Source organism: Trichosurus vulpecula, chromosome 1 (assembly GCF_011100635.1).
Source record: "Trichosurus vulpecula isolate mTriVul1 chromosome 1, mTriVul1.pri, whole genome shotgun sequence".
NCBI lineage: Eukaryota > Metazoa > Chordata > Mammalia > Diprotodontia > Phalangeridae > Trichosurus > Trichosurus vulpecula.
In genome coordinates, this window is record NC_050573.1 from 324,885,925 (window position 1) to 324,903,388 (window position 17,464).

Consider the following 17,464-nt stretch of genomic DNA (forward strand, 5'->3'; position numbering starts at 1 on the left):
TCTATCTTCTGAACATTGAAATGGATTTTATTTATCTTCCCAAATGAAGATCCACAGTGTAAGCTCAATAGTAGGGTATATGATTGCAAATCTTTATGCGTTATACATTTTTCAACTACGTCTAAAGTCTGTCACCTCTAAGCTTATTTTATTATTTAATAATTTCTAATTTTTTCTAACATCAATCACATCTCTTAAAATTTAATTATATCAGTAACTGTAAAATAAAATAAAAATGTGAACTTCTTGCCTTTTTTGTACTGTGTAGAATCTTAAATTTGGAATGGGGATTTAGCGAACACAAAGTTCATTCATACTCCTCATTTAGAGAAAAGGAAACTGAGGTGAAGAGAGTTTAAATTGTCTTCCAAGGTCATGCTGGTAGTAAATTTCTAAGTTGGTATTCAAATAAAAATATTATATCATTTCTTCTAATTCTTAGTCCTAAATTTCACCTATAGCATAAAGTGCTAGAATTTGAAAAAGCAGAAGTAGCAACAATAGAACTTGTTAATTTACAATTTGCAAATAATAACATGTCAGACCCTACAGAATAAAATGGTATTTTATTTTATTCTCCAAGTTTCTCTTTCTATTTCAATAACCATCTAACATATTTGTGACCTCTGTGGCAAATAATTTGGAAATTGTTAAAAAGATCTGGCAAAGTGTCTCTGTGCCCACTTTGAGATATTAGGCAGACTTATTGAGGTTTAAATTTTGTGTTCTTCAAAATAAATCAGAATGCAGTTATAACCCATTTTTTTGTCACAGTTCTACACAGGCCAGTAACTGAATTTATTTTTTTGTGTGCCAAATTTATAGAATTATAAGCTTGAGAACAACCTCAAGAATTCAACCTGTCAGGTTACTTTGTTATAAATAAAATTGATTTAGCTTATGGACTGGTACAAGTGAACTTCACTGCAAGAATATTTCCTCTGCCTCGAGACAATTCCTCTCCCCTAGTTATACATTATTCTAGGCACATAAGCTATCTGTAGCAAAAATATCCTCTTTAGTATTTATGAAACCTGTGTTACTTTTGTCCACAAGAATTTGGAAAGAAAATATGATTTACTAATATTCAAAATCTTCAAAAGGTACACCTACATTCAATGCACTAGAAGACTCATGTATGAGAGGCAATGTGACAAAGTAAATAGAGTGCTGACCCTGGAGTCAGGTAGAACTAAGTGAAAAACTGAGTTCCAATATATGACTGTCTCTGTGATTCTATACAATTCATCTATAATTTCAATGACCTACATAAATATCTAAGACTACAAATGGGACAATTGTGAATTTTCATTGGTGGAGGAAGCTTTCAAATTCAGAAAACCTCTATATCAATGAAATCACAGATCTGAACCAAAAGCAACATCCACCACATATGCACATAAAACTGAACACACAGAAGGTTATGCGTGTATTAGATAGCTAGTTATCTTGCTTAGGTTTCAGTTTCTGAATAAAGGATTATGGTCACATGATCTGTCATTTCCAATACATGTCTTATCCCACAAGCCTTTGAGGTCTTTTAAGATTATTTTATGTCCTCTGGGTCCCATTATTCCTTCCACCAATTTTCAGAAATTTTCTTATATACTAGAATAGGCTCTGTTATGTTGATAACCTGTTAATCACCCCAAGAACATAAATCTGAATCATTAATGAAAGCCAATTTGTTTTCCACTGAGATCACCAATTCTGATCCTACCACAATTTTATACACTGAACAAAAAATAATTTGTGGATGATATATTATAATCATAGCAAGAATAGTTGATAAGTCAGCATTTAAAATAACTTGTCTTTTGTTTGTTTTTTCAATTGATAAGCATTAATTTTCTCTAATTCTACTCTTCCCGTAAAATTAGAAAAGAAAAAAAAAACAAAAGAAATTTGAATAGCCAATTAAAATCACTTCCTATATTGACCATGCCATATATGTGCATGTGTGTATGTATTTACATATATATATATATATATGTGTGTGTGTGTGTGTGTGTGTGTGTGTGTGTATAGTATACATGCATATATATGCATGTATATACACACATAAATATATTTTTGGACTATCTATCTCTCTATCTTAAAGATACTCTGGATATACTCCAAATAATCAATGAAAGCAAAACGGCTTCCACTTAGATCACAAATTCCAATCCTAACCACACATAAACCACATATTTATATAATATAGATATAGGCCAAACAGTTATATCTAGATTTGCACCTTGAATCCATCATCTCTCTGTCAGGATTTGGTACCATTATTTGCCATTGATCTTTTGGAATAAATGTTGTTCATTATGTTGTTGAATTCTTAAGTCATTCAAAGGTGTTTATTTTCACAATGTTGTTATTATTGTATAAATTGACTCCTGGTTCTCCTCTCAACTCATTGTTAATCAATTCATATAACTCTTCCAGAATTTCTCTGAAAGTTTTCCCTTCATCATTTATTGCAAAATGATAATATTCTTTAACCTTTATGTTCCATCACTTGTTGAATCATGTCACAATTGATTGCCAACCCCTTTGTTTACAGTTATTTGCCACCACAAAAAGAGGTGCTATGAATACACACACCAAAGATAGATAGATATAGACATAGATGTGCATGTATGTGTGTGTATATATGTATACATGTATGAGTGAGCATAGACATAATATACATACATATTTACATATATTACATAAGGGTCTTTCTCCCCCATTTTTCTGAGAATCAGGGGACTAGATTTAGTAGTAATATTGTTAGATCCAAAAGTATTCAAAGTTTATTAAATTTGGAGATGTTATTCCAAATTGCTTACCAGAATATGTTACCAGAATATCCCATAGGTGCCTCCAGCATTTGTCATTTTCCCTATTAATTTGGTCAACTTTCACAATCCAGTAGGTATGAGTTGGAATTTCAAAGTTGTTTCAATTTGCATTTCTCTAATTATTAGAAATTTCGAAACTCTAAAAAAAATTTAATTTGGCTATTGATAAGATGAATTTTTTTCTTTGGAAAAATGCCTGTTCAAGTCCTAGACTATTTCTCAATTGAGTAATGCCTCTCATTCTTATACATTTAAATCAGTTGCCTATTTATTTTGGATATCTTCATTTTCTACCTGCTCCTCTAGACTTCATCCTACCCCCAGGAAATTCATTATCTTTCAAATTATATACATCCTTGACCTAACACCTGCAATACACTCTGGCCCAATGGAAATATCTTCCCTTTAATTGGAGAGGGTGGGAGGTAGAGTGCAGAGAATGGAGAATTCCTTCCAAATCTTCCTTTTCAGGAGTTTCTCTGTCCAGCTAGCTATTTATCACTTAGCTATTAGGATTTCATTATCCTCCAGTACCAGAACACCCTAACCCTCCATTTCGGCTTCCTTTTATTTGTTGTCTTTCTCACCACTCACCCATCCCCCACCACCATTAATTTTGTGAGATTATTGAAATTTGCAGCTGTTTTCTGTTTTTATTTTTGTGTTTTAGCTTTCTTTATACTCCCATGTATTAACACAGTACCTGGCAAGAGTATGTGTTTAATGAATGTTTATTGACTGACTGAAATAGTAACTTTAATAGAATAACTTGCATCAAATATTTTTTCCAGTTACTCATATCTCTTATAATGTTAGCTTCTTTGCTTGTTTGCACAAAAACTCAAAATTTTTCTTATAATAAAAATACAAATTTCAAGGCTCTTTAGCCTATCTTTAATTGAATGTGAACTTTTCAACCAACCGTAGATCTGAATGGTAACTTCTTCCTTATTCTTCTAGCTTGTTAATGACGACACCCTTTATGCATAAATCTCATACCGATTTGGAGCACATGCCAATTTTAGAATTTGGTATGAGTTTGTCATATGCTCTATATCTGCCAGACTACTTTCTAGTTTACTTAACAATTTTTTATCTAATTTTGAGTCCTAATGCAGAAGCTGGTGTCGTCATGTTTGGCAAACATAAGGCTCATTTACTTTTTGCTTTTGCATGTTGTCTATCTGAACTGTTCCTCTGATAGGTATTTGTGTCTACTTATTAATCAGTACTCAATTATTTTGATAATTATTACTTTGTATAAAATCTAACATTGCTAGGATCCCTTCCTTATACCTTTCTCCCCATTATTTCCTTTGACACTATCGACATTTATTTCCTCCAGATGAAATGTTTTTTACAACTCTGTAGAACAGCTAGGTGGTACACTGGATAGGTTGCTGGCTTTAGAGTCAAGGAGAAAGATCTTCATGAGTTCAAATCTGACTTCAGATACTTACTAGCTCTGTGACCCTGAGAAAGTCATTTAACTCTGTTTGCTTCAGTTTGCTCATTTGTAAAATGAGGTGGGGAAGGAAATGATGAACCATTACAGTATCTCTGCCAAGAAAATCCTAAATGGAGTCATATAGGCTTCTAAATTATAGAAAACAACTATACAGCAAATAAATAAAAGTAATACTTTGGCAATATATTTGCTGTGATATCATATAAATAAATTAATCTACAAACCATTTATTATATTCGACTGGCATAACAATTATCAATTAACATTCCTCAAAATAATTAGGTCCCCTTATTTGCATATTTATATTTTTTATTGGATTCTTGTAATTCCTATATATGTGTCTTAGAAGGTAGACTTCTAAACATTTGGTTCTATAATTATTTTTAATAGAATTTTTCTTTTTATCTCTTCCCACTGGGTCTTGCCAGTAATGTACTGAAATGCTGATAATTTTTGCAGATTTCTTTAGAATCCTTAAATTTTGCTGGTTATTAATAGTTTCACTTAATTTTAGTTGACTCTCTAGCATTTTCTATGTAAATCAAACTAATAGCAAAAAGTGGTTATTTACTTTCTTATTTGCCTATTCTTATTACCTCAACACCTTTTCCTGTGTACTAGCTATTGCTAGCATTTTAAACTCCATATAAAATATAAATTGTGATAATGGGATAATTGTTTTGTCACAGATCTTTTTGGAAAGTCTCCTAGTTTATCAGCTTTGCAGATTATGCTATCTCTTCATGCTTTATAGATATTACTTATCAAATAGAGGAAATATTGATTTAATCTTATGTTTTTCTAGTGTTCTTTACATGAAAGAGTTTTGCATTTTTTCAAAAACCTTATTTGCATCTGTTAATATGATCACACGATTCATCTTGTTGATATTAATATAGAATATTATTTTTAGAGTTTGCTTAACACTTAACTAAACTTGCATTCTTGGTCTATAGACAAACTGATCATAATGTATAAAATTTGTAAAATGTTTATGTAATCTTCTTGCTTACATTTTAAAGGTTTGTATTTTAATTACATGTGGCACATGAGGTAGCAGAGGATGACAATCCTATCAAAGTAGAAGCCCAGATCCTATTAGGGCTCAAGACTTTATATGTCATTTGAGACAAAGAGCAAGTATAAGACCAATGCTTCATTGTCCTATTATTTATAAGAACAGTAAAGTAAGATCATTTAAAAAATCATCACAAGTAGAAAGGAATGTTGATCAAGGAATTAGAAATTAGGAAGAAGAAAGTAGATACTTAAAACTGACTGTACCATTCCAGCAAGAGGATGAAATGAGGACTGCTCAAACTAGTTTACAGTCAAAAATGGTAATTTGATTTTCCTCTTTCTTTTAAAAATCAAATAAGATGATGGTTTATATATTTTATTGTCATAATCCACACACCATAAAAGCTGCATATACATATATGTATATAGATATATATTTGTTACTACTTTATTTTTAAATTTTCTATCCTGTCTTAAATTTAAATCCAATTCAAATTTGTTTTTTTATTTTTATTTTTTTTTGCTGTCAAAACTGAATTATTTGATCTATTCTCCTGTGTTAATGAAAGTATGTGGATGTAGAAAATATCACCTAAGGATTGCTTTGGTTACATCCCCAAAATTTTATATGTTGTCTCAGCTATAAAATGATCTTTTCTCTATGATTTCTTCTGTGACCTATCCATTTTTAGGATTAAGTTATTTGGTATTCACTTATTTTTAATCATTTCTTCAGTCTAATTTTATTAAATGTAATTTTATTGTATCTAGTCCATGAAAGAAATATTTAATATTTCTGCTTTCTTGAATTTGTTTCTCAGATGTTTTAATGCCTTAATGTGTAGCCAATTTTTCTAAAGGTGCCATACAAAACTAAGAATAAGTATGATTTCTAGTCCCATTTAATAACTGCTAAAATCTATCCTAATAGTTCTTCCACAAGTCTATACTGCACATTAAGTTCTTTCTTAGTTTTTATTTGGAAGAAATAGATTTATCTTATAAACTTCACTTTCATTTGAACTGGATAAAATAATATTGAACAAATTTCATATACACACATAGTTTGGTATGGAAACATATTAAACTACAAGGAAAATATGAGGGGGTAAGGATATGGGTAAAGAAAAGTCTAAAGCAGGGCACAAGATGAATAAGGGAGCAATCCAAAGCAAAACATATTGCCATTCTTATTTAGGCCTTTATGGATACACGTTCTTATTTAATTTTTTTCTTCAATGTATTGTATTTAAAGTTTCTATTTAGAACTAGTATTTTTTTACTAGAAATATTCCTCTGTCCTCTAGTTCAGTAAAGATTCCTCTTCCCCATAATATTATATTATTTTCTTGCTGGGAAAGTCACTTTAGTTTCATACTTACATCTTTTGACATTTGGAATATAATTTTCTAAACTCTCTTCTTTTTATAGTAATCTATTACATCTTGTGTCTGTGGCTCCTTGATGTTTTTTTTTTTCTCTTTTCGGCTGCTTCCAGCATTTAAAAAAATTAACCTGAGATATCTGGATTTTGACAACAAATTTCCTGAGAATTTTCATTTGAGAATATCTTTCAAGAGTCGAGTGGTTTCTTTCTGCTTTCACTTTCTTTTCCAAAGATATTGGCAGTTTCCTGTCATGATTTCTTGAAACATTGAATGTAGGCTATTTGTGGTGGGTATATTATGCCTTGATGTTAGCCTAATCTGAAATTATCTCTCCTTGATTAAACATTTCATTTTTTAAGTGAGATAGTTCTTTGTCTTTTGTACCAAACTATTTAACATATTTCTGATTCATTAAAATTCCTTTGTCTAATATCCTGATTGCATTTTTTTTCTTCTAAGAATTCTAGTTGAACTTGTTTGTACCCAAGTTGTTTTTATTTGAGACTTTACTTGCAGGTGTTTTAGAGTCTTTTATTCCTATGGTTTTGTCAGTGTTTCAAGTATTCTTATTACCATGATAGCTCTCTATGAAGGGATTCTTTGTGTTTTTGATTTGTTTATTCATTCTTACAGTGTCACTACTTAACTTTGGACTTTTGCATTAGTGCCAGTCTCTGAAAACATCTAGAGGTACTTTGTGGTCTGTGCTTGTCCTATTTACATCTGTTTCTGCTTTCTTCAGGTATCGAGACGAGGGACCTACCATTTTTTGGAAACAGTTTTATGCAGGGTGTATTCTGCATGCTACCCTTTTCATTTGAGAACTGTAAATCTGTGACCTGTGTTTGGATCTAAGCCCCATATCCCCTGGTTAAAGCTTCATTAGAATGCTTCTGACCCCAACCACCATCAGTTTTCTTGGAAAATCCTCCTTGTTTAGAGGGTTAAAGCTGCAACATCCCCTGAGATCTTGGCTTCCTGTCTTTGTTCTTTTCCATCAGGCTTTAGACTGGATAGGTGATGGGTCTGAGACAAAGACAATCTCTCACCTTGGATTGCCCATAAGTGCTTCTTTTCTTAGTCTTTCATTCTTAGGTGCCACTTCACTCCACAGCCTGTAATGGTTCTCTGACCCGGTTTTAGTGTATGAGCAACAGCTTGACAGCTGTTGGCATTTGTTCCTATTCCCTGCACAGAAGGAGATGATTTTGTGCTGGGTATCTTCTTGACTAAATGAGTACACAATCATCCTGCACACAGACCATACTTCAGTTACAACTAGAAGGGGTGATAATAATGAAAAACAGTAAAACTCAACCACTATTTTGTCTCTTGAGGATTTTTAGAGGGTATAAGAAGGCAAAAGTAATAACTGTTTTTAGAAAAATCAAATTAGGTTAGCAAGCATATGTCAAGGCAATAGAATTGTATTATTAGGAATATTATGTCTACAGAGAAAATAAGAAAGACTTAAATGAACTGATTAAAAGTGAAGACAGAACCAGGAAAAGAATATGCACAATGATTATAACAATGTAAATGGAAAGAACAATAACAAAACAAATGAAACTGAATGCCATGAAACTATAATGACTGAACTTGGCTCCAAGGAAGAGAGGGGAAAGGCATCTCCCCCTGCTTCCTTTCAGAAATGAAGGGCCTAGTCAGAAGATGATACATTGGAAAGATTAACAAATGTAAAAACAAAATATATTAATAATTATTTGTTTAAAAACCCCGAAATTACTTTTTCTTTTTTTAACATCAATGATAAAATTATAGGATTAGAGAGATGACATGTGTAGGGTATTGTTTCAAGATTTATGCATCAGGTAGGTACTGGATAAATTGTCCTGTGAGGTATATTCCAAATTTATTTTTGTAATTATATGGTACCATGTCAATGTGAAACAAATCATTTCCTTTAAAAAATTCTGTCCTAAAAGAGCCTAACTGATTATTACTGTCTTACTGTGTGAAATGACTCATTACCATGAAATAAATATATATACAGAAATGTTTTTCAAACCTAAGTTTGGCAGTAAAAGGTAAACACCTGTGTAAATTTGTATCCTCTTTTAAAGGCTCCATCTGTAAACTATGTGGAGAGAATATCTTGGGAGATGCACTATACCTGCAAATTATATGGGGAGAGAGGAAAAAGACATGTTGTGGTTGAAAAAGTGGAGTTCAGTTCTTGCTTAAAGATGGGGCTACAATCTCCCAGCTTTTTAATTAAGATCAAATTATGGCTGCCATTTGCAGTAATTATCAATTATCTGTATTTTGATTTTATCAATGGAACAAAGGTAAGTAATAAAAGCAACCTTGAAAATAGTAGGCTTAGAAATGCATTGTGATAGCATTTGTTAACCACTACAATGAAATTAAAAATGGGTCATTGAGATAAAATCATCTAGTTTATTGATTGGAAGAAAAGAAAATGACAGCTAAGTGTATCAGTATACATTACTGTAAATCTATTCTTTAATTTTTTGAAAAAATATATTATTTTCCTTGTGATATAATTACTAATAGTATTGTTATTTAAATAATCCATTTAGTTAATCACCAGTTATCCTTCTTTGTGTTATTCAGAATGAACAGAAATTAATTGCAAATAGTAAAGGGTAGATAAAGATGACATTTGCTTCAACAGGGAATTTTCACAGTGCCTGGAACATACTAATTTCCCAACAACTACTTAATGACTGAAATTCTTCATGTAGATTCATAATGGCTGATGATATGATTCCCATTTCTTAAGATTTCATTGAATTTTTTTAATAAAAGGCCTACGACTTTATGCTTGAGTGTTGTATGTGATTCAGAAAACAATTCCAGTCATAACTTCAGGTAGCATTCTGCTTTCATGGCAGTGTAATCAACAGAAACCCAGAAATGGTACCTGTCCCTCTTGTTACCACGCCTTATATTCTTGGCCACAATGACCAATCCACCTTTAAGTTATTATCAGAATAGTAATAGAATAATTCAGGCACCAGGCAAGTATATCATTGATTATTAGACTTTTAGAAGTTGTTACATTCTTATTTAATACTTCATTTTGAGAACTATTTTGATTACATGTTGTTTGGCTTGTTTAGTGGATAGAGAACTGGTCTCACAGCCAAGGAAACCTATGTTCAAAGCCCACTTCTGATACATACTGCTTGTGTGCCTATGGGAAAGTGTTCTAGGCATTGGTAACTCTATAAGGTTGAATTTTAGATAAGGTGATGACTTGCATGGGGAGAGGGCATTTCCTCACCTGGGTGTTCCCTGAGCAACTGTAATCATACATCTAATCCCTATCTGCATCACTAAGAAACACTACATGTCATGAAATAGAAATTTATGATTGCAGAAACTTTCCTCAAACTCACTAAAGAATTAATCTCTGAAGTGCAAAAGGCTCAAAGGTCAAAAGAGCTCAAAGAGAATGTTCCTATTGTTTATTCAATTTATTCTAGCCAAAATTTATTAAGGGATTGATATGTTTTAGTCCTGATGGCTGGGAATAAAAAAGGCAAAACCAAAATAGACATTTGCCTCAAGGAGCTTAATTTTACTAGAGAAATATCAGAAGGAACCCCTAAAAACTTGAAATAGGGTTAAACTGGCACATTTTTCAAAGGACCTGGTCATGAATCAATTAAAATGGAACACATGATCTGGGTCCCTCCACAAAAGACTTGAATAAATAGTGAGTGGTTTCTCAACAATAGCGTGGTTCTCTCACATGAAGAATTTTATCACAGACTGGAACCTGAGCAAGAAAGAACCATCCACTCAGTAAGCTAGAAGAGTTATATAAAATCTTCAATTATCTCTTATTTCAACGCATTCTTTCTTGGGACAATTATATCATGATTTCCCCTTGAATTTCAATTGCAATAAGAGTTATAGCAAAAACTCTTTGTCAAGAAGATAAGCATGCCTGCATGAGCCTAATAATCCTCTTCAGGGCCCTGACTCTTTTGTCTTAGTGGATGAAATAAATAGCTGTCCTATATCTTATCTTCACTTGATACATTGAGTAATTTTTTAAAAGGGACTCTTTAACTTACTTTTAAGGGAAACCATAGATATAAGCCATACATAATATTCCCTTTACAATTTTGCCCCAGAACTCTGGAGTAGGAGTATAGTTATATCAGTTCACAATTCTACCAACATTGAGTGCCTCAATTTTTTTTACATTTCCTCCAACATTTGTGCCTTTCTCTCATGTTTTCATCAAATCTGGTAGGGTATAAAATGATATCTCAAGAATTCTTTAATTTGTATTTATCTAATCAATAATGATTTAGAGCACTTTTCATAAGGCTACAAAATGTTTTGATTTCTCTATCAGAAAACTACCTGTTCATATCCTCTGACCCTTTATCAATTATTTGACAAAATTCTTTATATATTTCAGATGTGACAACTTTATCTGAGAAACTGTCTCCCCCACCCCCAATTTTCTGCTTTCCTTCTGATCTTGGCTACATTTGTTTTATTTGCACAAAAATATTTTAATATATTGAAGTTATGCATTTTACATCTAACTTTGCTCTCTCTCTTATTTATTCATAAATTGTTCACCTATACATAAGTCTGATAAGTGAGATATTCCATGTTCCAATTTTCTTGTAATAGCTCTCTTTATATATATATATATATATATATATATATATATAGACCATATATCATTTTTATCTTATCTTGGGAAATGGTGTAAGGTATTGGTCTATGCCCAGTTTCTGCCATACTGCTCTCCAGTTTTCCCAACAATTTTTACCAAATAATGTATTTTTATCCCCAGAATCTAGTTTTTATAGTTGTCAATTATAAGATTGCTCTATTTATTTGCTGCTGTAAATTGTATGTCTATTCCATTTCACTGATCTATCTTTCTTTTTCTTAGCTAGTACCAGATAGTTTTGATAATTACTGCTTTTATTAATATAGCTTAAGATCTGGTACTGCTAAACCTCCTTCCTTTACTTTTTTCATTGTTTCCTTTGATATTCTTGATTTTTTGTTTCTCCAAATGGATTTTTTTTCTAATGCAGTAAACTACTTTTTCTTCAAAATTTAATTGTATAGAATTGAATATATAAATTAGTTAAGGTAAAATTGTCATTTTTATTATATTGGTCCTGCCTACCCATGAACAATTAATACCTTTCCAGTTATTTAAATCTGATTTTATTTGTAAATTTTTTTGTTTACATACTTCCTGGAATTCTTTTGGCAGGTATATTCTCATGTATTTTGTGCTGTCTGGAGTTATTTTAAATGGGATTTTGTTGGTGATATATAGGAATGCTTATTGTTTATATGGATTTATTTATATATTGATACTTCACTAAAATTTTAATTATTAAAACTAACTTTTCAGTTGAGTTTTGGGACTTTCCAAGTATATCATCATATTTCATGCAAAAATAGATAGTTTTATTATATCATTCCCAATCTTTATTCCTTCTATTGCATTTTCTTGTCTTATTGTTATTGCTAGTGTGAAAGGCAGTACTGTTGTATGATCTCAAAAATGACAATGATATCTATTAGAATATATTCAATATCACAATAATAGGGTCTATTCTCCAACCACTGATGCTAAAGAGGCCAATGTTGATAAGTTCTATGAACAATACAGTCAGAAAGACAGGAGATCTCTTCAAGAATATTAGATACCAACAGAATATTTCATGGACAAAAATGGGCCTGATAAAAGAAAAAATGGAAAAGACTTAACATAAGTAGATGGGATTAAGAAGAGGTAGCAAGAATATACACACGAACTATACATAACATATCTTAACATCAGTAATAGTAATAGTAATGGTGTAGTTATGGATCTAGAACCAGGCATCCTAGAGAATGAATTCAAATGGATCTTAGGAAGCATTGCTAACAAGAAAACTAGTGGAGGTGATGGAATTCCAGTTGAGCCTTTTAAAAAACTATAAGATGATGCTGTTATAATGCTGCACTCAATGTGCCAGCAAATTTGGAAAACTCAATAATGGCCACTCAATTGGAAAAAAAATAGTTTATGTCCCAATCCTAAAGAAAGGTAATGCTAAGGAATATTCAAATTAGTGAGCAATTGCATTCATTTGACATATCAGCAACGTTGTGCTTAAGATTCTGCAAGCTAGGCTTCAGCATATATGAATCAAGAATTACCAGAAGAGCAGGCCAATTTTCAAAGAGACAAAGAAACTAGAGATCAAATTGATAACATTCACTGGATTATGGAGAAAGCAAAGGAGTTCCAGAATGAAATCTACTTCTGCTTCATTGACTACACTACAGCTTTTGACTTTGTGGATCACTACAAAATGTAACAAGTCCTCAAAGGGGTAGAAGAACTAGATTATCTTATTTGTCTCCTGAGAAACTTGTATGTGGGCCAAGAAACGTCAGTTAGAACTGAATATGGAACAACTGATTGTTTTAATATTAGAAAAAGAGTAAAACAAGGTTGTATGTTGTCACCCTGTTTAACTTATATGCAGAGTACATCATGTGATACACCAGGCTAGATGAATCAAAAGCTGGAATTAAGGTTGCAAGGAGAAATATTAACAATTCAGGTGTGTAGATGATATCATTCTGATGGCAGAAAGTGAAGATGATGAGAGTGAAAGAGGAAAGTGTAAAAGCTGCCTTTAAGTTTAACACACACAACACACTGCCCCCCCCACACACACATACACTCACAGACACAAAACTTAGGCAACTGATCCCATCACTTTCTACCATGTAGTGGGAGAATGAATACAAGCAGCATCAAATTTTATATTCTTGAGCTTAAAGGTCACTACAGATGGCAATCATAGCCATGAAATTAAAATAGTCTTACTTCATGGAAGGAAAACTGTGGCAAATATGGACAGCATACTAAAAAGCAGAGACATCACCTTGCTGACAAAGTCCCATAGGTCATAGTTACAGTTTTTCAGTAGCAATGTATTGATACGAATGTTGGACCATGAGTAAAGCTGAGCATTGAGGAATCAATGTTTTTCAATTGTGGAAGAATTTTGTGAGTCAGTTGGACTGCGGGGAGGTCAAATCAGTCAATACTTAAAGAAATTATCCAGGTATTCACTGGAAGATCAAGTACTGAAACTGAAGCTTAAATATTTTAACCACGTAATTAGAAGATGGGACTCAATAGAAAAGATGCTGATGTTGGAAATGGCTGAAGGCAAAAGAAGGGGGTGGTAGAGTCTGAGATGGATAGTTAGTGTCATAGAAACAGTGAGTATGAATGAACTTAGATTTAAGAGACAAGGGAAGATAGAAGGGCCTGACTTGCTGTGGTCCACAGGGTCAATGAAGAGTCAGATGTGGCTGAACAACAACAAGAAATCCTTAAATTCTAATGAAATAAGAATTCCGTTTCCTTGGTAATAAAATATGCATGCACATAATTTATGTATATTTTTTCTAATAATGTCTATGAAAATTGCTATGTGTTTGCCACCCTCTCACTCCATCATGCTGCTACTACTGTAGCAACAGTAAAACAATTAAAAAAATTAAAGTATAAATCATATTTTGAATCAATTGTTCTACTTATTTGAAATGATATTAGCAGGGTAGCCAGTACTTTGTTGGTGTTCAGTCATTCAATCATGTCCAGCTCTTTGTGATCCCACTAATCATACTGTCCATAAGATTTTCTTGGTAAAGATACTGGGGTGATTTGCCATTTCCTTGTCTAGTGGACTGAGGAAAACAGAGGTTAAGTGATGTGCCCAGAGTCATATAGTTATTAAGTTTCTGAAGCCAGATTTGAACTCAGAAATTCCAGAATCCAGGTCTAGTTCTCTATGCAAAGTGGCTTAGTGTACCAGCTGTGTGACCTTGGGTAAGTCACTTAATCTAGCATTTTGGCATTGATAATTCAATGATTATTAAATTCACATAAGCATGCAGAGTACTAAAGAATCTATGCCCTTTGGGGATTACTTGGTGGATTGATTCCATTTAACCTTCCTTTTTGTCACTTTGCTGAAGTGCTGAACTAGAGACAATCTATCAATCTACCTTAAATATTTGCATATTTGAGACTGAAAACTCAGGTTAGCCATTAGGCAATCAAGTGTAAAATGTTATTGTCTAATTTATCTGTCATTGAGAAGGTGTACAAATCTGACAACCTGAAAAGAAACAAGACAAACATATTTGATTATTTATAACTTAATTTCTGCCATGGAAAAATGAATTAAAACACGAAAAGAAAGCCACACAATGAAACTTTATGGGGATTCATTCAAAATATTTGGTAATTGAGAGGTAGTGGTTTATAATGAAAAGAACATTAGATATTAAGTCAGAGGACAAATAATTGAATATCATTTCTTTTTTTTACTCTGTTTGTAGTTTAAGTTCTATGAGTAACACTTTCCTCATCCTAAAATTGAGGAAGTTGTACTAAGTGTATTAAGTTCTTTCTAAATCTAGAACCTTTGAATTTAGTCACTTCCAAAACATTATAATTTAATTCAATTTATACATATATTACCATATAGCAGAATTTATAAATAAAAAGTTTAATAATCTTGTACTAAGTATGCAATTATTACAAATATACATAGATTTTCAATATCACAAAATCTCCTACAGTTAACCTGGGCAACTAGAGACTGGTCAACAGTAACCTGGAAGCTTCCAGCAAGCAGAAGTCCAGGTTGTTAAACTCTATGACCAAGTGGTCTGGCAGCAAATAGTTGAGAATAGGAGTTGAGACAGAAACAAAACTATAGTACACTTTTAGGCATGGTTGAGAGCAAGGTAAGGCTCTAGTCCTAAATGAAGTGTGAATGGGAAAGATATCCAAACAATATAGCAATTGGATTCCATTCCTATGACATCTCCATTTGGGTTGCCTCAATCTTGATGGATCTTCCTGGATTCTAGATCTTAACTGTTTCATGTCTGGATCACTACATTACTCACTAATGAAAGTCTAACAATGTCCATAGCACAAATCCTTAAACATAGTGAATTAAAATAGTTGTTGTTTATGAATATTATTTTTATATTTATGATTTAGAAGTACATGGAACTTTGTAGACCAATTAGTCTAAAACTACAAATTTTAAGCCCCCCTCAAGCTGAATTCTCAAATTTATACCCTGAATCAAGGAACTTGATGTGTCAGCATCTATTGCATCCTATAGTTCATAAGTTTCTAATTATGCTTCCTATTTTCAAGACAATACTAGAGCCAAAGTTATTTAAACAACTTGGTGAATTGAATAAGTATTTTACAAAAAGTTTGAGTGAAATAGTTTCTTGATAATTAATCATTCTATTAATCATGCTAGCATATAATTAATAAAAGGAGTCAGTGATGCTCTTAAATGCCAATGACCTTTAATGGATCCCACTTAATGCTTATATGCTTTCAGATGAGTGGGCATTCCTGAGGGTGGCAATCAACTCTAGTTGGTTAACAAATAATGAAAAGAATGAATATTATAATGAAAGATGGATCTATTCTAACAAGGGGCTGGGAATTTGACTTTATTCAGTTTTGATGAAAAAGATTTATCTATACCCATATCACCTATCTGATAAAAGGAAGAATCCACATTTTCCCAGACCTGTCTGAGAAAAACACAATGGGCCAGAATTAATCAAGTCACCTAACTGAAAATATCTTTACCTTTTGAATGAATCTGAGTTTTTCCACTCAAGGTCAGCCCTGCACTTCAAGAGCTGCCAAAATAACCTACAAGGGTTGATTTCTGAATGAGGAAGTAGAAAAGAGGAAAAATCATTGTCTTAATTCAACAATTAGGTATTAATCCAAGAGAAAAATATTTCTTTCAAGTATAATACCCTCTACTTCATGTACACTGAAGAAATACTTTCTGACAAATTATAACACATTGCTCATGAAAAAGGGAACATGTGTAGCTGGGGCCAATAATCCTACCAGGGTTGCATATCAAATGAAACACTTCTCTGCCTCCAAATATGGTACATATTCTCCTGCAGAGCTGATGATGTTATCTTCTGGTGTGGTCAGGGCACTGAAAGATTTATTCTTCTGATGAACTGCCACATTTTTCTTTTTTGCTAATCCATTACTATGATCTGCTAGTTTATTGACTTTTTAAAGATGATCTCCTTTACTCAGAGGATTGGTTAAAGTTATTTTCTGAGAAAACCCATACCCTGAAGTCTATCTCAGCTCATTTGTAATTCCCATCCTCAGCCACACCCAGCTATTGCAAGATTAACTTAGGTTAAATTTATCTTTTTGATAACTTTAGTTCCATTTAAGAAACAACTTTTCAGCCCTTATTGTTTTGGTGGTTGGGGTGAATAAATTACTTCATCTCTTATGATGACTCTTTCTAAAATTAGTATCATAAATATTAACTTATGTCTTCACTTAGAATATCTAAACTAGAAACTGGGCCGACAAGTTACCCCTTCTGCATTCCAATAACAATTCTGAAATCATCCGTCTCTCTTACAAATTTAATTTCATAAATAAGGCCCCAAAGTACTTAAATGACTGGTCACACAGCAATAGAGGCAGATCTGAAATTCCAGTCTAAGTAGGTTCTATGATTCTAAATCCAGAGAGCTTCACTTTCTTCTAGAGAACTGTAAGGAAGATATTTATAACATGCAACAATAACAGCCAACAATCCCTCCCTCCCTCTCTCTCTCTCTCTCTCTCTCTCTCTCTCTCTCTCTCTCTCTCTCTCTCTCTCTCTCTCTCCACT